Source organism: Apium graveolens, chromosome 1 (assembly GCF_009905375.1).
Source record: "Apium graveolens cultivar Ventura chromosome 1, ASM990537v1, whole genome shotgun sequence".
Classification (NCBI taxonomy): domain Eukaryota; kingdom Viridiplantae; phylum Streptophyta; class Magnoliopsida; order Apiales; family Apiaceae; genus Apium; species Apium graveolens.
In genome coordinates, this window is record NC_133647.1 from 135295997 (window position 1) to 135318589 (window position 22593).

Here is a 22593-nt window from a genome sequence, read left to right on the forward strand (position 1 = left end):
TAAGAAAGTAGAAATTATTTCTAAACAATTAGAACATGAGCAAGAGGTAATCAAGGCCTGGAAAACATCTAGGGATGTTAGTGCTCAAATTGTCAAGGTTCAGGGAATTGAATCACTCTATGAGAATGCCTGGAAGAAAACTAAAAAGGAAGTTGAATTAATTGATGGATTGTCAACGGATGTGGAATCAACGGATGATGAAAGTTATCTGTTGAAGGAAGAAAAAGAGCATCCGTTGAAGGCTCATCAATTAAAACAGGCAAGTGATTTTAAAAAGAACAATTTGAAAAATCTCAATAAGAAGTTTGGTTCAACTTCCAAGAACTTTGTCAAGGAAGAAGCTAGCACATCCAAAGATGCCAGTAAGGTGAATATAGGACACATGACCTTAGATCAGTTGAAAAATAGGCTTAAGTTGGTTGAGGATAAAAAGGAAACTAAAAGAAAATCTAATAGAAATGGGAAGGTAGGGATTAACAAACACAACAATTACACACCTGATAAGTATGCTCCTAGAAAAAGCTGTGTGCATTGTAAAAGTGTTAATCATCTATCTGATAACTGTAAATCTGTTAAGAATGCTCCCATGCCTTTAACTCCTTCCATGCCTAACATGTCTATGTCACCTCTGTATGCTATGTCTGTTATGTCTCATCAGAATCCTCATGCACATTTTGCAAACATGTTATATATTAATAATCCTTATTTTACTGCATTCAGTATGCCTCAAATGTCATACAATATGCCTATGTGGAATAATAAGTTTGCACAGTCTATGCCTTATCAAATTCAACCAAATGTGCTAAATAATTTTGTGATTAACCCTACACTTCAACCAACTGCATCTGAGATCAAGGTTGGCCCAAAGTTGCCTAAGTCAAAAGATGCAGGAGGAATGAAGTCTAGGAAAAAGACTAACAAGGATGGACCCAAGGAAACTTGGGTACCAAAATCAACTTGATTGATTTTGTTGTGTGCAGGGAAAAAGAAGGAATCTATGGTACTTGGACAGTGGTTGTTCAAGGCACATGACAGGAGATTTCACCCTGCTCACAAAGTTCAAGGAGAGAGTTGGCCCTAGCATAACCTTTGGAGATGACATCAAAGGGTTCACTATGGGATATGGCTTGATTTCAAAGGAAAATGTCATCATTGATTAAGTTGCATTAGTTGATGGTCTCAAACACAATCTATTGAGCATCAGTCAACTATGTGACAGAGGGAATACTGTTTCCTTCAATTCTGAAGCCTGTGTTATCACAAATAAGAAGGAAAACAAAGTGGTTCTAACTGGAGTTAGAAAAGGAAATGTGTACTTGGCTGACTTCAACTCTACAAATGCAGAATCAATTACTTGTCTTTTCAGCAAAGCAAGTCCAGTTGAAAGTTGGTTATGGCACAAGAAGCTGTCCCATTTGAATTTCAAGACAATGAATGATCTAGTCAAAAAGGACTTAGTTAGAGGAATGCCTCTAGTGGAATTCACAAGGGATGGACTGTGTGATGCTTGTCAGAAAGGAAAGCAAAAGAAAGTATCATTCAGTAAGAAGCTTGAATCAGCAATTGATGAACCATTACAACTGCTACACATGGATCTTTTTGGACAAGTCAAGTATTGTCAATTTCAAGGAAAAGACATTGCCTAGGGATTGGAGATGATTTCTCAAAGTTTTCATGGACTTATTTTCTTGGATCAAAGGATGAAGCTAGTGAGATCATTATCAATCATATCAAGTAATGAAGCATCCGTTGATCAAAGTCTGTCAACGGATAATCATTTCACTTCATCAAGTAATCCCAATTCCTTTCAAAGGATCAGCAACTCAGGGGGAATTTCAACCAATCAACATTCTATCTCACATCATGACAATATCGAGGCAACCTCATCTAGAGCTAATCTACCACCTCAAAGGAAATGGACCAAGAATCACCCTTTTGAATTGATTATTGGTGATGCTACATCTAAAGTGCAAACTAGAAGGGCTACTCAAGATGAATGTCTATATAGTAGATTTCTATCACAGGAGGAACCTAAGAGAGTGGAAGAAGCCCTATTGGATCCAGATTGGATTTTAGCAATGCAAGAGGAGCTAAACCAATTTGAGAGGAACAAGGTATGGAAGCTGATACCCAAGCCAAAGAACAAGAGCTCTATTGACACAAAATGGGTATTCAGAAACAAGATGGATGAAAATGGCATTGTCATAAGGAATAAAGCCGGATTGGTTGCTAAAGGCTATTCTCAACAAGAGGGAATAGATTTTGATGAGACATTTGCTCCAGTTGCCAGACTTGAAGCCATCAGAATCTTTCTAGCCTATGCAGCCCATGCCAATTTCAAGGTCTATCAAATGGATGTCAAGAGTGCAATTCTGAATGGAGAATTGGAGGAAGAAGTTTATGTAAGCCAACCTCCAGGATTTGAAGATCCAAATTTTCCAGAAAATGTGTATTATCTGTTGAAAGCACTCTATGGACTAAAGCAAGCACCTAGAGCCTGGTATGAGACTTTGTCAAAATTTCTTCTAGATAATTACTTCACAAGAGGTACTGTTGACAAAACTCTTTTCTTTAGAAATGTTAATGGCTCTACAATACTTGTTCAAATTTATGTAGATGATATTATATTTGGTTCTACAGATGATAAGCTTTGTAAAAAGCTTGCTAAGTTAATGCAAAGTAAATATGAAATGAGCATGATGGGAGAGCTAACTTATTTTCTTGGTTTACAAGTTAAACAAGTTAGTGGTGGAATTTTCATTAGTCAAACTAAATATATTTATGATCTTTTAAAGAAGTTTGACTTAATGGATTGTTCATCTGCAAAAACTCCCATGGCCACTGCCACCAAGCTTGAATTAAACGAGGCTGAAAAGTCTGTGGACATTTCAAGTTATAGAGGCATGGTTGGTGCACTTTTATATTTAACTGCTAGTAGACCTGATATAATGTTTTCTACATGTCTCTGTGCTAGATTTCAAGCTGACCCTAGAGAATCTCACTTAGTGGCTATTAAAAGAATTTTCAGATATCTCAAAGGGACTCCAAATCTAGGAATTTAGTACCCAAGAGAGTCTGGTTTTAATCTAATTGGCTACTCAGATGCAGATTATGCAGGTTGCAAAATAGACAGGAAAAGCACAACTGGCACCTGTCAAAATTATGTTTCTACGTCAACAGCTGAAGCTGAGTATATTGCTGCTGGGAGTTTCTGTGCACAGATATTTTGGATGAGTAATCAACTATTTGACTATGGGCTAACTGTTGACAAAATTCCTATATTTTGTGACAATACAAGTGCCATTGCCATTACTGAAAATCCAGTGCAGCACTCAAGAACCAAACACATTGACATCAAGTACCACTTCATAAGGGAACATGTGATAAAAGGTACAGTGGAACTTCATTTTGTTCCAAGTGAAAAGCAGATTGCAGACATATTTACCAAGCCACTTGATGAATCAACATTCACAAGATTATCAAGATTATGTCTCAGTCTGGATTTGTTTATGAAAAGAACAATTTCGTAGCGTTGGTGGAAAAGAATGAAGCCCACTCAGATTATCACAAGATGATGGACTTCATCAAAAACTGCAAATTAAGCTATGCAATGCTGGAAACCCCAACTATCTATTGTGAGGTAATTGAGGAGATTTGGACAACAGTAGAGTTCAACTCCACATACATGACCATTGCTTTCTCTCTCAAAGGTAAGGATTGCTGTATTAACTGTGATGATATATAGTCTTGCTTTAAGCTACCTGAGAATAATGCCATGACAGCACATATTGATAATGATGTATCTTCTATGTTAGATTCCATAGGCTATTCTTTTGATTCTGCTAGCTTAGGGAGTATTAGAAGAAAGGGCCTTAGGAAAAAAATGGAGTTTTCTTAGAGATGCCTTTATCATGGTTTTCTCTTGGAAGATTAGCAATTTTGATGCCATAACTTCATCTCTTGTTAATATGCTCTATATGCTAGTTTCTGATAGGTACTTTAATTTTAGCAACTATGTCATGCTAGAATTAGGTTCCAGATTAGGTAACAAAGCTAATAGACCTCATAACATCTACTATGCTAGATTCTTTATGTTATTGGCCAACTATATTCCTGAAGGTTTGGTCATAACTAATGAGAGCAATAAACTCAAATGCTGGGCACAAGAGAAAAGGGTCCTTGCAGACCTTTTGAGAATTAACCTCAATAGCCAGGTGCCATTGGTATATTTACCAATAATGAATGCACCTCAAGTAAGTGAGGTAAATACTTCTGCAACTCCTACTTCTTCCAAACCCATTATTTCTTTTCCTTCTAGTGTGGCAATGGAATCCGTGTCTTTGTCCCAACAGATTCCTACCAAAGCCATCAAAACTAAAATTCCAAAACACAAGTCAAAGAAAACCATCTATGTTGTTTCTCAAAAGACAACAGTTGTAACAACTACCATAAACCCTGAAGGGAGTGAACAGGGTGTGAGTGGTGAGGGGAGGGGTGAACATCAAGAAACCCCCCAGGATAAGGTGGGAGAGGTGAGTGGTACCCTAGCCAGCCAAGCCACAGTCTCTCAAAAGACTGTGGTGGTTCAAAAGGATTCAAACACATCCCTAGTTGTATCCTCCCAAAAAGTTGCAGCTATTGAAAATAGTCCCCAACTAGGGACACAGAACAAAAGAGGGAGGGACACTGAAGCCACACATTCACCTATCAAAGCCTTTTCAAGAAGAAAGAAGGCTAAAACCCTAGTTTCAACACAGGGGGCACACACTGCACAGATACATCCACCTGTATCTTTGCCTTCTCAAAATTCAGCTTGATGTGGCTCCAGCAAATGTGGAGTCATAGCCCCATTCTCTCATAATAGACACACATCAATCACCAAATTCTCCATCACCATCTCTGGATGTGGATATGATATTCACATCAATTCCTGATTCTCCCTCTTTAAAACTCAGGGAGGAGCCCCACTCAAATCCTGGTGATCATCATCTTTTAGATGATTTATTGGATCATCAGCCAATTCTTTCAGACTTAGTTGAAGAATCTGTGTCACCTCACTTAAAATCAATCCACACAGATTCAACAATTATGTCACTTTCAATATCTACTTCTTTTCCTTCTTCAACGGATATTTCTCATCCGTTGACAAGTGGTTGTTCTTCGACGGATAAGCTTAACAGCAGTTATCCGTTGATACCATCAGTCCCTACTTCAACGGATACTCCCTATCCGTTGATAGTCTCTACACATATATCTGAATCAATTCCAAGTGTAGAAGACATGGTTACTGTACAATCACTTCTAGGATTGAGGGAAGGGAGTGATAATTTTAGTGAGAGGCTGGGTTGCTCCCAGGCAAAAGGAGAGGTTGAGAGTCAAAATATGCATGCTATTTCTTCCAGCATGGCAAAAGTGAGTGAGAGGAGTCCCACCTTAGTAGGTGAGGGTGAGGGTGTGAGGGTGTATGTGAGCCAGGGGGAGCCCCTGATGCAAGAATATAGAGAAAATGATAGAAAAGCAGGTACGGAAGCTATAAGGGTGGATCCAACCATTGCTAGTGAGTCAATGATTGTGGATGATGCTGAAAAGTGAAGACAATTTCAACAACATTACAGAGCTGTAATTTATAACATTTCCTTGGATGCTGACACTTTTACTCATCCTGTTTCAGCCTATCAACTGTTGGCTACTCAGGGCAATGTGGAGGCAGAGCAGACTTTGAACATAGTGCACACTTCAGAATCTCTTCAAAGAGATAAAGCTGCTGTTAATAGGATGCCTTCTCAAGCTAGTGAGCCATCTGAAGAATTTGAAGTAAATTCTCATGATGATGACTCTGTTTCTTTGGACGGAAGCATGAACTTAGGGGGAGATGAAGGCCCAAGTTTTGTTCCAAATTTACCTGAATAGGCATGGACAAAGAAATCTACACCAGGACAGTTTGGTGTAGCTTTGGTCAAGCAGGTCATGGCTATTCAAAAGACCCTTAAGGAAACTTCAGATGCTGGTACCAAAGCTATTCTTCAAGCTCATCTAGACTCTCTGCATCTCCTGCAGTTGCAGCACATCAGACAGAATTTGAGTGTGGATGAATTCAAAAAGGATATTGCTGACTTGAAATCCTACAATTCTGAAAAGTTGGATTCAGTCATGCCTTATGGTACAATGCAAGATATGTTGCTGAGACTAAGGAGAGAATTCGATGCTAACAAGAAGTTGGCCAAGTTGTAAGACAGAGTTCAAGTCATTGAAAACTCCGTGGTCACCATTCTTCAAAATCAACAATCTCAGACAAGTCTACTATTGCAGATGGCAAACGCACAAGGCTTGACCCCTATCCTTGATGATAATAAAAAGGGGGAGAATAAAAGGGAAGGGGAAGGAGAGCCATCAACAAAAGTTCAGATATCTAAAGTGCTAGTTCCTGCCATCACCACTTCTCCAACACCTCAAATCAAAGGAAAGCTTGATGGAATTGATCTAATCCAGATAGCAGCAGCTGAGATGAAAGTCAAAGAGCAAAGGAGGAGAATTGATGAAAGGATGCAACAAGTATTTGGCTCTACAACCTCAAAATCACAATCTGTGAAGCATAGCACAAAGGTGGAGTCAATCATTATGGAGCTCAAGCCAATAAGGAGGAATAAGGGTGGAGAGACTTCTTCAAAGAATCTGAAACCTATGGTTCTCAAGCCCAACAACAGATCCAACAAGGACTCTACAAAGAACACTCTAAGCCTTGCTCAGTTGAAAGGAGTGGATTTTCCTCTTCCAAAGCATGATGAAGACAAGGTTTTAGGTGGTAATATCATAAAGCACAAGGAGACCAAGGATGTGGTTGAAAGAATGAACATGGCTATTATCTTCAGAGAGGGAAAGAGTATCTGTGTGATACAAGGACATCCCAAATTCTCAATAGCCAAGAGGGAAGAAACCAGAAGGCTGAAGGAAGAAGCTGAAAAGCTAAAGGCTGACAAAAGAGCACAAGCAAAGCTTGAAAAATATCTAAAGTCAAGTCAAGCTAAAGAAAAGAAAGAAATTGAAGACAAGGGTGAACATGTAGGTATGGGGGACATGTTTAGTGATGATATGGAAGAAAGAAGTGAGGAAAGAAAGGACTGGCAGAAAGGGAACATAAAGAAGGTCAATGCAAAAAGGAAGATTGTAGATTAAAACTGAAGAAACCCAATCAAAATCCAAACCACTACCTTCTATTCCTGAACCCATTGTGCCTGACCCCCTCATAAACATCCATGGTGAAACAATCACTCCTAAGGAGGAACAAATTGATTGGGACACCATCAAATTGCCCACCTTCTTAACCACTTCTCCACCATCAAAGAAACAGAAAAGAAAAATCAAATCAACACCTCCCCTAACCTCAATCAAATTCACTCAGAAACTCAAGCCTAAGCCACAAGCCTCAAAGGATGATTATGTTCACATTTGTGACATAAAGGAATTTACAGACATTGAACTCTATCTGGATGAGCTAGAGGAAGTAAGGGGAATAGATGCCTACAGACAGCTTCCAGAAAGTCTAGTGTTCAAATATAAAGGAAGTGGGGAAAGGACTTGGCTTCCTTACGGAATTCTGGATGAAGGCTATTCTACCTTGATTAGAGTCTACTCAGCTATCAAAAGGGATTCTGGCTTTACCAGAACTACCAAAACTGAGATTCTCAACAAGATTGCCAGCATAAGGAAAACGTGGTGGGAGTCCAATGCCTTGTCTAGAACATTACTCATCCCAGAGCATGGAGTTACAGTTCATAAATCACCTCATTGGTTGATGGAGTTCAGAGACAATAAAGGAGTCAGAAGATTTTTCAGACTTGAAGATCAGCTCAAGATTTCCAGTAATGAAACTCTTAAGGATATGCAATCTAAGTTGGACATCAATGAAGAAGATGATGTTGAATTCTACAGACAACTCCAACTCCAAATAGAGGAGAATGATAGGAGGCTAGGGAAGAAAACAAGGGATCAAAAGAAAATGAATTAATCTGCTCAGGCTAAAGGAGCACCCTTGAAAACAATGTAATTCTTCAATTCTATCTCAGTATATACACTTTTGCAGCACTTTTGAATTTCTACTTTATTTCAGTTCATATGTTTATTAAGTGTTTTGTTATCATCAAGTTAAACCCAAATTTATGCCTACAGTTCTAGTAGACATAAAAAGGGGGAGATTGTTAGGAATATGTGTATTAGTTTGATGATAAGTTCAACAAAACACTTAAGTAGAAATCTGGTTTTTGTAGCCTCAACGGATAAGACCATTCGGGCTATCCGTTGAAGGAGTAGCTTTACTTAGAAATAAGTTTAGTATTGTAGCACATTTCATTCTCTGTACTTATGTTGTAATTCTTAGATGTTGTGGGACATTATAAGTCATGTTGACTACTAGTGGATATGCAAACAGGAGGGCTAATTGTAAATATTTCATGCCTTGTAATTTTGTATAAGTGAAGTAGTATCAACTGATATTAAAGGCCTTCAACGGATGAGAAACAAAGCTTCAACGGATGTCTCTAAAGCTTCAACGGATAACATCCATCAACGGATGAGTGCATCAACGGATAAAAGCTTCAACTGCTAGTGCTTCAACGGATAAAGCCATCAACAGATAAAAGCTTCAACGGATGCTAAGTTCAATAGCAGTTGATAGTGATAATTCATAAACTAACAGAGGCACATGGGTTGACAGAGACAAACTGGAATGTGGCAGCCTCTAGGAGGAATCAAGAAAAAATAGCATTTCCATTCTGGTGCAAACAAGGAAGTATTCAAAGATTCACAGCTAAACCTAAATTGCATTTGATAGAGAAATGAAGAAGAAACATGTGAAGAATCTTTTAATTGTATTCTACAGTTTTGTCTTCACTTATAAACTTGGTGTTATATAAACCAAGTAGCAGCTAGTAATTAGATGGTGAATTTTTCCAGAGCTGTTTAGAAAAATCCAGAGAGAAAATCATCTAGTTTGTACTAGGACGCAGCTGTGATCAATTCTTTGATTCACAGATTTTCTGAAATAACACATCTCTGGTAGAACAACATATCCACCAGAAAAGTTTTTAAGTTCTTTGTGTTCTTTACATTTGTGCTTGAATATATATCTATCTGTATTAGCTTAAAGCAATTCACACATATTTGTTCATCAAAACACTTAGTCTTAGAAACTGCTCAAAACTTAAAAAAGTTTTGAGATTTACATTCAACCCCCCTTCTATAAATCTCATTGTTAGTCCACTTGGAATAACAATGTGTTCATGGATGATTTCTCTGTCTTTGGAACTTCTTATGATCAATTCCTGAACAATCTTGGTTTAGTACTGAAAAGGTGCGTTGAGACCAATCTGGTTCTCAATTGGGAGAAATGTCATTTTATGGTACGCCAAGGCATCATTCTTGGGCACAAGGTCTCTAGATTGGGTCTTGAGGTGGACAAAGCCAAGGTGGGGGTTACTGAAAACCTTCATCCACCAATTTCTATTAAGGGAATTCACAGTTTTCTCGGTTATACGGGTTTCTATAGGCGGTTCATCAAGGACTTCTCTAAAATTTTGAAGTCGTTGTGCAATTTTCTAGAGAAAGACGTTCCTTTCAAGTTTGATGACGAGTGCTTCTCCGCTTTTGAGAGCTTAATGAAGAGTTTCATTACGGCACTTGTCATAACTGCACTTGATTGGACTGAACCAATTGAAATGATGTGCGATGCAAGTGACTATGTAGTTGGAGCAGTTCTTGGACAAAGGAAAAACAACATATTTCATATGGTCTACTATTCTAGTATGACCCTCAATGGTGCTCAACTGAACTACACTACTACTGAGAAAGAACTATTGGCTATTGTCTATAGTTTTGAGAAGTTTTGATCTTATTTACTTGGGACGAATGTGACAGTTTTCACTGATCACATTGTTATTCGAAGCCTAGATTGATTTGATGGGGTTTTTTTACTTCAGGAGTTTGAATTAGAGATCAAGGATAAGGGACTGAGAATCAAGTCGTTGATCATCTCTCTTATTTAGAGGATCCGAGTGTAACTTCACAGGATAAGCCATTTATAAATGAGTATTTTCCCGATGAGCAATTGTTTGGGGCGTAAGTAGAAGAACTGTGGTTTGCCGACATTGTGAACTACCTTGTGAGCAACGCTATGCCTCCAGACTTGACTCATGCTCAAAGGAAGAAGTTGTTGCATGAAGTAAAGTGGTACATGTGGGATGAGTCGTTCCTATTTCGGCAAGGAGTTGACCAAATCAGCGGAAGATGTATTCCGTATAGTGAAACAGGGGGGGTCTTGCGAGACTGCCATTAGACTGTTTATGGAGGCCACTATGGTGGAGAAAAGACAGCAGCTCGTATCCTTCAAGCATGATACTTTTGGCCAACTTTGTTTAAGGATGCTCATCAGTTCATTTTGAAATGTGATCGATGCTAGCGTGTTGGTAATATGTCCAAGAGGGATGATATGCCTCTTAATGTGCTTCTCGAGGTTGAGGTATTCGATGTTTGGGGAATTGACTTCATGGGGCCATTTGTCTCATCTTATTGTCAAAATGGGTGGAGATTTTTGAGAATGATACGGGCCAAGCATTCAAGATAAATGGAGAGTGATTGAAGCATTACTAAGGTTAGTGCCGTTTTTCCAGTAGGACGGCGCGCCCACGCTGGTATGCGGGGCGTCCGCACTGGTTTTCTAGTAGCATGGCGCGCCCGCGCTTCCAGGAGGGGATGGTAAGTTGTTGGAGATGATTATGGAGATAGGTTAGGTTGCTTTTTGTGAGGCACCCGCTGTTGTGTCCATGAGTGTGGTTCGCGAGTTTTACGCGAATGCGAAGGCGGAGAAGAATGGGTACTCTGTGGTTAAGGGGTTGAGGGTATACTACTATGCTGAGGCTATTCGGAGCGTGATCGATCAGCCCGAGAGGAGGCCGGAGCAGGAGGACGGGAATGCGAAAACGGGGGATGATATTAACTTATATTTGATTGTTGTTACATTGTGTGTGCCTGAGACTCACGGAAGTTCAAGAGGGGCACGAACGAGTACGCCACTTTCCCTGCCTCGTGTATGAATAGGTTTGCACCTGCATGGAATTTTTTTATTTATGCTAACATCATGCCATCTTCTCACGTGCATGATGTGACTGTGGAGTGTGCACGGTTGTTGTGGGGTATTCTTCAAGGAGATTATGTGGATCTCTGGTTGGTAATTTATCCGGGTATTTTGAGGTTTCTTTGTGGGAGCACTACGGGTTCTATACCCTATACGTCTATTATGATGAAGCTGTGTGTGTCGGTTGGAGTTCATTGGCCCGCTCACGAGCAGCTTCAGCTTTCTAGTTGTGGCGCCCTCCAAACCCGAGTCAGAAGTTTGGGGTCCACAACATATACACAATATATAAACTTGTATAAGAAATATTATTTGAAATGACCCTGCTTTGCATAACCACGGATCGCAACAAGTTAAAGTATGAAAACAAGCCACAACCTTAACTTCTATTACAACGTACCAAATCCCAAGTAATTCAATTTACAACTAATAAGGAAATTATTCTTACAATCTTACTAATTCAATTACCATAAAAGCTCCTGCTACCTCGATCTAACTCACTCTGGAATCATAGCTCGTACTCTGAACTGAGGAACCTCGCTATCAACCATATCCTTTTTAATTTACAAGGCTTTACAACTATTACTGATCAACTCTGAGCCGACTCTGCCGCTCAGGCTTTAACGTCCAACCACTAGATCATTTTGGATTCGACTTCGACACTCAGGTGTTTCTGTTGAAACTCTACTGAGCTTGTCGACTGACCACTAGGTTATCTTTAGTGCAACGTCCAGTTTCGGTTTCTCGACTAGAACCTATAGGGTCGAAATACTATATGTTAGACACGCAGTTATGCTTGACATATCCTCGGTACCAATCCTACCCAAACGATAACAATCCCGACTCGTACTTATATACATTACTCATATACTCAAATCTCGATTCAATTTTCGGAAAACACATGTACTCATTGTTTTAGGAAACAAATTATCCATTATATTTTACAAAATATTTATTTAGAACTATATAATTATTTAAATTCAACTAGTAGTTCCGATATGTTACAGGGTACGTTCCCGAAAATTGGACAGCGCTTCCTTTGCTTATCGGACTACCCGTCGAATACAATCGACGTCAAACCAACCACTAATCCCAACCACCAGTTCAACCCAACAATCAATCAACCATTACAATCACAATTTCAATCTCGAATAATAATATATAACTACTATTTCACTTCAAACTCATAAATAAAATTTGTACATTGATTATTTATTTATATTAGGACTCAAAATTAATTCATCACGGTCCACCGTCGGCTCGCCGAGACTTATCGCCAACGACGACGAAATCCGTGGGTACCCGATTGATCCGGGTTTCCGACATAAATATCACCAATTAAATCATTTTTGGAATAATCAGAAATCTAATTTCAAAACAAATCAATATTGCTTCATTTGAAATTTTTCAATAAATTACACAATAATTCGAACCATTAAAGTAAAAGGAATCGAATTAATCCAAGTAACACAACAATAATCCAACCCAACAGCACCGCAACAACACACAAAGACAAGTCGGAAAATAACATGCCAGAAGAACAGATCGGAAAGAACAAGAACCCATGCGGCAATTAATAAAATCGCCTCCCTGATTTTAACACACACACACATATGAGTATATACATGCATATGTAACCATAGAACAACCACACACCACTGAAACACACCGGAAAAACCAGAGGGGCAGTGGCGATTTGATCGGAAAAGAAAATAACGGCAACAGTGGAAGAGAGTTCGCCAGAAAATGCGAGAACAGGGGACCCGAAATTCCCAGGGAAACAAAGCCGTGAGGGGAGGAGAACAGGGGAGATAACGAGGGAGAGAGACTGAGACGAGGAAGAGAGATTGAGACGAGGAAGAGAGATTGAGACGAGACAGAGGAGAAAGAGATGATGTTTTTGGGGGAGTTAATCTGCAGCCCGCACATGTCCTTTAAATGGATATGTGTTAACATCTTTTATTAGATGTTAACACGTGTCCCTGGATACTCGGGGACCCAATATTCACCCCGAATTCTGAAATTAACGAACCTAGTCATCTTTAAAACAAATTCGATAAATTATAATAATAGCCTTAAAATGTTATAAATATCTCAAAGTAAATAAAAATGTAACTTTCGAAATTTTAAAATAATTTCTAAAACACACTTTATACGCTTTTAACAATTAAACGAATCGACACGCGGGTGAAATTAATCCCGAAAATTTCCAAAATAATTTTAAAATTCTCAAAATATTCCAAAATTAAATAAATATGAGTTTCATAATTATTGAAGAATTCTGGAATTAAATACAGATTTTACAAATAAGTGTAATCAGAAAATCATACAGGGTTAAATAATTGATGAAATATTAATTTCTAAATTTTATAAAATCCTAAAAATAATTATTATAATTATAGAACCACAAAAACAATTTTAAAAACATTCCAAATATTTATGCAATTAAATTTACACTAAATCCACTTTTGAAATTGAAAATAATTCAATACGACTCCATAATTAATCACACGGACAACCCGGTACACCATAAATCACACATAGATAATAATCAAACAACACACAGCGGTCAAAAACAATACACATATTTTATTCATTTAATAATTTCCATAATCACATATTTAAATAATTCAAAAATACACGAGTCGTTATACTAGTGCTACTATTGACAGTTCTACGTTGTTGAGTATGCAGGTGTGGTACGGAGGGAAATCTGATCCGAAGGGGCTTGGTTATTCTTATGACCATTTGCCGGGTGGACGGCCAGCTGGTCAGACATATGCTGGTGGTTCTTCGAAGGCATGCAGAGTAGTTGGAAAGCTCAGTTAGGTGAAGCCGGTCCGTCACAGCAGTAGCAGCAGGAGGAAGTAGATGATAATGTTGGTTTAGGTTCAGCGCAGTATAGGCGCTTGGCGAGGAGGATGGATGCGATGCATGACATCCATAGTAGGTTTGTACATGATCTCACCCAGGCATTGGGGACATCACTCAAAGCCACATGAGTTGATATCGAGTGCCCAGTTTTCGGTGAGCATTCCGTGTACCCGCCTCCTGACACTCCTGGTACTCCACCTGTTGAGGGTGATGATCCTGATTCTGAGTAAGTATGTCGTATTCCTTGCTATTACCTTCACTGAGGATAATGAAAATTTTAAGTTTGGGCGTGATAGTTAAGGAAATGTTTGTGTGAGTCAATATAGTTTGCATAACAGTTTAGTTCATATAGTTGCATATTTATCATGTAGTTTTTTTTATTTTTATTGTTAGTATATTGCATATAGTTTCATGCATTTGCATTATAACATGATCCCTTAGTTTAATTTGCCGATTGATTTGTGATATTGATGTAAGTGTGGTGATGTCGTATTTAGGAATGTTAAGTCTTATCGAGTTGATTTGCATGGTAGAAGCAAGATTTTTTCACTTACTCTTATAGGTTGCTTGCGTGCTAGATCATGTTCATGGTTTGCTTGCTTGTTTGTTGATGTTTAATCACATGTTTATGATTAGAATGTATGATATTCTCTTAATGATATAATAATATGAATATTTGAAAAAAAATGGAGAAAAACATAGGATTTCAATGCTAGTTGTGGCTAGCTGTCAAATGACTAGTAGGTGACTCATTTTATATGAGTAGTCTAGGGTTGAGCGAGATGGAGCGAAATGCACTCGCTCAGAAAATGAAAAAAAAAAGAAAAAAAAGAAAAAAACTCGTGCTATGTATAGTTAATCACGAGTGGGCTCTTTAATACTCGAGTTATTAAGTTCTTAGGGGACTTTGTGCCTAGTGACCTAAGGCTTTTATAGTCTGGAATCCACTAACCTAATACTCGCTACATGTGCATTATTGTATAAGTCTTTTGTGGACCTCACTCATTGCACGATCAAATAAGCATATATGTGTTGTTATGTGTTAGCAATAAAAGCATGGATCCATGTATAACTCCGATAAATAAAATTGAAGTATTATAAGTCATTTTGAGTTTAGCGTTTATTCTATGTATAACCATGTGATTTCCTTGATGAGTAGTGAGTCATGATTATTGATCTAGTTGCGATAGTATATCTGATAAGAAATTACACACACGCACGTTTCTAGCTTGTGAGTTGATTGAACTTGTGCAAATTATTGCATTTGTTGAGATGTTGCTTGTTGGTTGGTTAAGTTATTCTATTGGGATCATTGCATTCATGTAGGTTGCATTCATGCATTTTTATTTCTTGTTTTTTGAGTCTTTTTCTGCTTGAGGACAAGCATCGATTCAAGTTTGGGGGTATGTTAAGTGGCATTTATGTGGCGCCCTCCAAACCCGGGTCAGAAGTTTAGGGTTCACACACACACACCTTATTTATAACCTGCTTATAACAATAATAAAGATAATAATAATATGCAGTGACCCTACTTACCAACTACCACAGATCGCAACAGGTTAAAGTATGCACACAAGCCACACACACAAACTTATATTATAAACACCCAAATCCCAACTATTTAAACTTACACCTGAATATTAAACATTATTACAAACTACACAAACTTAAACTATTCCAAAAGCTGTTAGCTAATTTATTCCGATCAACCTGGAATCCTAGCTCTCGCACTGGATTGGGGATCCTCTCTACCAACCGGTTCCTTCTTAACTGGAAAAGAGTATAAATGAAATCGCACAAATGAGCTAACTAGCTCAACAAGTCACATTGAAAATACTGAGAATAAATAATGATCAAGTTAAATGAGTTAAGGTATGAAGTGAACAATGAATAATGATTTAGAATTGGATATTAGATTTTCATTTTAAAAACCAAGGTTAGGCTGCTGATCAGTCACGCGCTAACCCCGATCAAGGCACACAACTCTGCTCTAATTACTGGATCCAAGGCACACATTGGCCTAACTTGACCACCAATCTGGTCTGACCATGAATCTGGTCCGCAATTTTATAAAACAATCATATTCTATCACAATAACAGAATTAACAATGTAAAGCAATAAACAGATTCATAAACAACATTGGATTTCCAATCATGAGATGGTTTCAATCTTCACAAGGAATTAATATGGCAATTACAAAGAATGGCTATCAGGTGGTGAAAGAATTGGATAACAAAAGAGTCAAAGTTTCAGAGTTACAAGGATTTGGTCTATCAATGTATAAGGTACAATGGTTTGAGTACGTAAGTAATATTGGTTCAGCGTTCAATATTTAGTTTGTATGTATTTCTGGAGTAGTATCGTATATCTGTGGTTCGTATTCGGAATAGTTTAGAAAGAATAAGGTTTACGGCTCAAGGATCAATAACTGGAATTAAGGTTTAGGGTTCAGTGCTTCAAAGCACTTGCAATATAAAATAGAACTATCAACTATTAACAGTATATCTCGAGAAAGTTCAGAACACTTGCCTTGTATTAGCTTGCTACACTCTACTAGCTTTCAATCACAACCTCTTACTATTCGACTACTTGCTTCCCTTTCCTACGTCTTGCCTCTTCTGCACACATAGCATAAGTATCTATCAATACTCAACTCATATGATTTTACTCGATATAAGCTTCTATCTACCCTTCGTTTTACCCAAATCCGATTTAAAGATTGAAAGATACGATCAAAATAGTCATATAACGTACACATACACATTTAACACGTTAATCAAAGCACATATAACACATAACACGTAAAATGTTTGATTGAAAATACTTTTCAAAGAAGGTTTGATGTTCAAAGGAATTTTCAGATACTTAATATAGATTTTTAAATATTTTTCGGAATTTAAACCGGCCTTGATTTAAACCCCGTCGCCGGAAAACGCCCTGTCTCGCCGGAGATGCCGTTCCCAGGATCCTCACACCTCCACAAGCTACAGATCACTTCTCATAATCACCAGGAACACAACCCAACAATCAAATCGTTCTAATAACCCCGAAGTTGGCCGGAAATTGGCCGAGAAGTTCGTTAATTCCGGCGAACTTTGTTTGCTTCGATTCGAGCAAACCAGGAATAGTCATTTGTTGTACTATACATGAATCAATTGCAAATTCAACAAGGAACACGATACAATCAACAAAAATATCTAATAACCCCTAGAACAGAAAGCCCCAAATTTCAATTCAAAATATTCATACGGGTCGTAAACCCTAATTTTGAAATTCAAAAATTAAACCTAATTTTAAACATGTTGTTGAACTCTAAATCAGTCATATAATGTATCAAAATCATCAGGAAGAAAAGCTCTACAACATGATATCATCAAATCATCCAAACAATCATCCGAACAAAAATTCATAATTTTAATCAAAAAAATTCAAAAATAAATACAAATATAGAAAATAAACCTTGATTTCTGTTGTTCTGAAACTTGAAAAATATGATAGTACTCCTTAAATCCTTCGTTTTGGTTACTAGAGCTTCCCGAGCAGATTTCAATTACACCTAGAAATTATAGTTTGATTCTCAGAAGGTTATAAGAAACTAGGGTTTTTCTCAGTAAAATTATATAATTACTGGCTCCAAATGATTTTCTGTACAAAATAAAATATGGTAAGGGCTATTTATATTTACGGAATATTGGTACCCCGTTGGATCATACCGTATATAAAATAGTACGTTTATTTATAAAAACAGATCCAAAATATTGTACCGGTTTCGGGATAATTATCCAAATCTGTACAATTTGTACTGCGGTCTTGATCTCAGCGCCGGGTTACACGTATTATGAGGTGATAATTATAATAGTTTAATAAAAAGATCTCATTTATCGAAAATACGAGTTGTATTGATTTACCGAAACAAATTTTGTATCGAAAATATTAGGCCGGGACCCGCATAGGACAAACCGTACGCCGGATCGAAAAAGTCAAAACATGGAAAATGCTCGGAATTTTACAATTAGGTTAGGAAGGAGTTCTCGGAAGAGTTTCGGGTTATAAAAACGTAAAAACGGGTGAAGTCGGCTGGGTTCCGATTATATGAAATGATTTAAAAATACTCGGAAAAAGAATTTATTAAAGCCATAAATTTTCTATAAATCATAAATCAACATAAAAATAAATAGAAAGATATGACAATTATCTATATTTTATTTTGGACATATAAAAATTAAAATACTCAATTTATATTATTTTTAATCACCCAAACACATATACGACTTAACAAATAATTCACAGAATACATACTGAACATGCATAATATTTATTTATTAACCAAAATAATTACACGATATATCCCAGATATTACATTCTTCCCCCTTAAAAGGATTTTGTCCTCAGAATCTCCCAAGAAAACAAATGAGGATACTTTTCTCTCATATCACTCTCTAACTCCCAGGTTGACTCTTCAACCTTTGGGTTTCTCCACAATACTCTTACCAACTTTACCATTTTATTTTATTAATAATTTCTCTCTTTCTTCTAGAATCTCTATCGGACTCTCCACATACGACAAATCTGCTTGAAATTCTATTGGCTCGTACTCAATTACATGCCTGGAGTCTGGATTGTACTTCTTAAGCATCGATACGTGAAAAATATTATGAATGTGCTCCATGTGCGGGGGTAACGCCAACTCATAAGCTACTTTTCCAACACGCTTTAGAATCTCAAAAGATCCAACATATCTAGGGCTTAGTTTTCCTTTCTTCCCAAATCTTGTTAATCCCTTCCACGGCGACACTTTCAGCATTACTAGATTTCCTTCTTCGAATTCCATATCTTTCCTTGATTGGTCTGCATACTTCCTCTGACGGTCTTGTGCTGCTATTAATCTCTTCTGGATGACTTCAACAACTTCCTTTGTCTGTTGCACCAATTCAGGCCCAAGTATCTTGTGTTCTCCTACTTCATCCCAATATACTGGAGATCGACATTTGCGCCCATAAAGAGCTTCATATGGTGGCATCCCAATACTGGAATGATAACTATTGTTGTAAGCAAATTCTACCAAGGGTAAATGCTCATTCCAACGTCTTTTGAAATCAATAGCACAAATGTGTACCATGTCTTCAATTGTCTAGATTGTTCGTTCACTTTGGTCCCCCGTCTGTGGATGGTAGGCCGTACTCATATTCAGTCTCATTCTCAAACATTCTTAAAAACTCTTCCAAAATCTTGAATTAAATCTCGAATCTCGATCGGATACGATAGACACAGTAACCCCATGACGAACTATGATCTCTTTCAGGTACATATGGACAAACTTGTCCAGTGAAAATCTTTCATTTATAGGCAGAAAATGAGCTGACTTGGTAAGTCTGTCCACTATAACCCAAATGGCATCGTGATTGGCTTTTATCCTTGGTAATCCGACTATAAAATCCATGGCAATGTGCTCCCACTTCCATTCTTGAATCTCTAATGGCTGCAATAATCCACTTGGTCTCTGGTGCTCTGCCTTGACTCTCTGACATGTATAACATCTAATAACCCATTCTGCAATCTCCCTCTTCATATCTGGCCACCAATAATTTTTCTTTAAATCTCTATACATCTTTGTACTCCCTGGATGGATTGAATACCTTGAATTATGAGCTTCCTGTAAAATTTCATTCTTCAATTCTGTTACTGGTGGAATCCAAATTCTAAAAGAAAACCTAAGAATACCTTAATCGTCCTTTTGTGTGCATAACTCTTCACCTACCAAATGATTGATGTCCTGATCCATTATCTCCTCTTGACACTTCCTTATCTTTTCTAACAACTCTGGCTGGAAAGTCATACTATACCTTTTTGCTTCATCAGGCTTGCAAACTCTGATCTCCAATTCCAATTTCTAAAATTCCTTGTATATCTCCTCGGGTACTGATAACACATTCAACTTTTCTTTTCGACTTAACGTGTCCGCCACAATATTTGCTTTTCCGGGATGGTAGTTAATCGTGCAATCGTAATCCTTAATCAACTCTAACCATCTTCTTTGTCTCATGTTAAGCTCTTTTTGTGTGAATATGTACTTCAAACTTTTGTGTTCTGTATAAATCTCACATTTTTCTCCATATAAATAATGTCTCCAAATATTCAAAGCGAATATTATGGCTGCTAGCTCCAAATCATGAGTAGGATACTTTTGTTCGTGTGGTTTTAGTTGCCTTGACGCATATGCAATAACCTTATCGTGCTGCATCAGAACACATCCTAGTCCTTTATGAGAAGCATCTCTATAGATTACGAAATTCCCTTGGTCATCTGAAAGTGACAAAACAGGTGATGTAATTAATCTTTGCTTCAATTCCTGAAAGCTTTCTTCACATTTGTCGTTCCATATAAAATTTTCATGCTTCCGTGTAATCTTTGTCAATGGTGTTGCAATCCTTGAGAAATTTTGAACAAATCGCCAATAATATCCCGCTAATCCCGTGAAACATTTTACTTCTGTTGGTATTTTCGGTATTTCCCAATATGTAATAGCTTCAATATTTGGCGGGTCCACTTTGATCCCTTCATTACTGACTATATGTCCTAAGAACTGAACTTCCTGTAGCCAAAACTCACACTTCGAGAATTTAGCATATAACTCTTTCTTCCTTAAAATCTCCAAAGTTGTCCTCAAATGTTCTGCATGATCCTCTTCTGTCTTTGAATAAATCAAAATATCATCTATAAACACAATAACAAACTTGTCCAGGTATTCCTTGAAAATTTTGTTCATCAGGTCCGTAAATGCTGTCGGGGCATTGGTTAATCCAAAAGACATTAATAAAAATTCATAATGTCCGTACCTTGTTCTGAAAACTGTCTTTGGTATATCCTTGGCTTAATCTTTAGTTGGTGATATCCCGATCTCAAATCAATCTTGGAAAAGTACTTGGCTCCTTTAAACTAGTCAAACAAATCATCAATTCGAGATAACAGATACTTATTCTTGATTGTAAGCTTGTTGAGCTCTCGATAGTCGATGCACAGTCTCATGCTCTCATCCTTCTTCTTGACAAATAATACTGGTGCACCCCACGGGGATACACTGGGTCTGATTACTCCTTTCTCTAACAACTCTTGTAATTGCTTTGCTAATTCCTTCATTTCGACGGGCGTCATTCTGTACGGGGCCTTGGATACTGGTTCCGTTCCAGGTGCTAAGTCGATTGCAAACTCAATTTCTCTATCTGGAGAAAGTCCTGGTAACTCATCGGGAAACACGTCTGGAAATTCATTGACTATCGGAATATCTTCAAGTTTTGATGGCTCCTGACTTCTATCAAGTACATATGCAATGAAATGCTCGCATCCTTGTCGTAGCAACCTTTTAGCTTGGATCATCGTTAAGAACTTCTTTGCTTGCTTCTGGCCCTTAACGTTACTATCCTTTCGTCTAGCGTCTTTACAATTACCTTCTTATTATGACAGTCTATCTAGGAATCGTGCTTAGATAACAAATTCATTCCTAAGATAACATCAAACTCTCTCCTAGCTTAAATGGTATCAAATCCACACATAACTTATTACCAGAAATCTCAATTTCACAATTCCCACAAACTTGATTAACAGATACACGTTCTTGATTTGCTAATTCCACAGTCATTATTTCATTTAAATACTCAACTGGACAATTTAACTTACTAACAAAATCTTGAGAAATAAATGATCGAGTTGCTCCCAAATCTATTAACACTTCGGCATATAAAAAATCCACATTAAGCGTACCTGCCACGACATCAGTGTTCTGAATAGCGTCATTCACAGAAATATCAAAAACTCTAGCCCTTGGAGTCTCATTCACTGCTGGAGTAGATCCCATAATCCTCAATGCATTACCGACTGGGGTTGGTGTCTTGCAATGCCTTGCTATATGTCTTGGCTTCCCACATTTAAAATATGTAAACCCAATGGCTGGAACCTTAACTGTTGGATTCCGGGTAGGCTGATCCTTGCTCACTTGCTCGCTTGTTGGCTGGTTACGGAACTCCCTCAAATAGTGCCCTTTCTAATTACACTTGAAACAAACCACACTCAACTTATTACAAACTCCTCTGTGCTTCTTCCCACATACTTGACAATCCGGAAAAGTTATCATCAACAGATTTAGCTGATTCACATTGGCTGGACGGTTGCCTTGACCTCCGTCGCCTCCATTCTGCTTCCGGAAATTAGAATTCCTTCCTGGCTGAAACTTGTCCTTCTTAAAATTTGGAAACTTCCCTGGTTTTGACTATCCTTCATTCTCTTTAAACTTTTTTTCTCACTTTCCTTCTCTTTTGTGACATCTCGCTCTCTGTTTCTGCAATCATGGCCTTCTGTACAACTCCTGCATAGGTATCCAATTCGAATATGGCTACCTTCCCTCTGATCCATGGCTTTAGACCTTGCTGAAATCTCTTAGCTTTCTTCCTATCAGTATCCACATATGATGGCATAAATTTTGACAATTCCTCAAACTTACTTTCATAATCAGCTACCGACATACTTCCCTACTTTGGCTCCAAAAACTTCAACTCCATCCGGTCCTGAACAAATTGGGGAAAATATTTTTCTAAAAACAATT

The 22593-nt window shown here is 37.8% G+C and overlaps 1 pseudogene; it reads left to right on the top strand.

Moving 5' to 3' along the window:
• LOC141706907 (galactinol synthase 2-like) overlaps positions 1–13951 on the top strand; it is a 29973-nt pseudogene extending 16022 nt beyond the window's left edge.
• The last annotated feature ends 8642 nt before the right edge of the window (positions 13952–22593 follow it).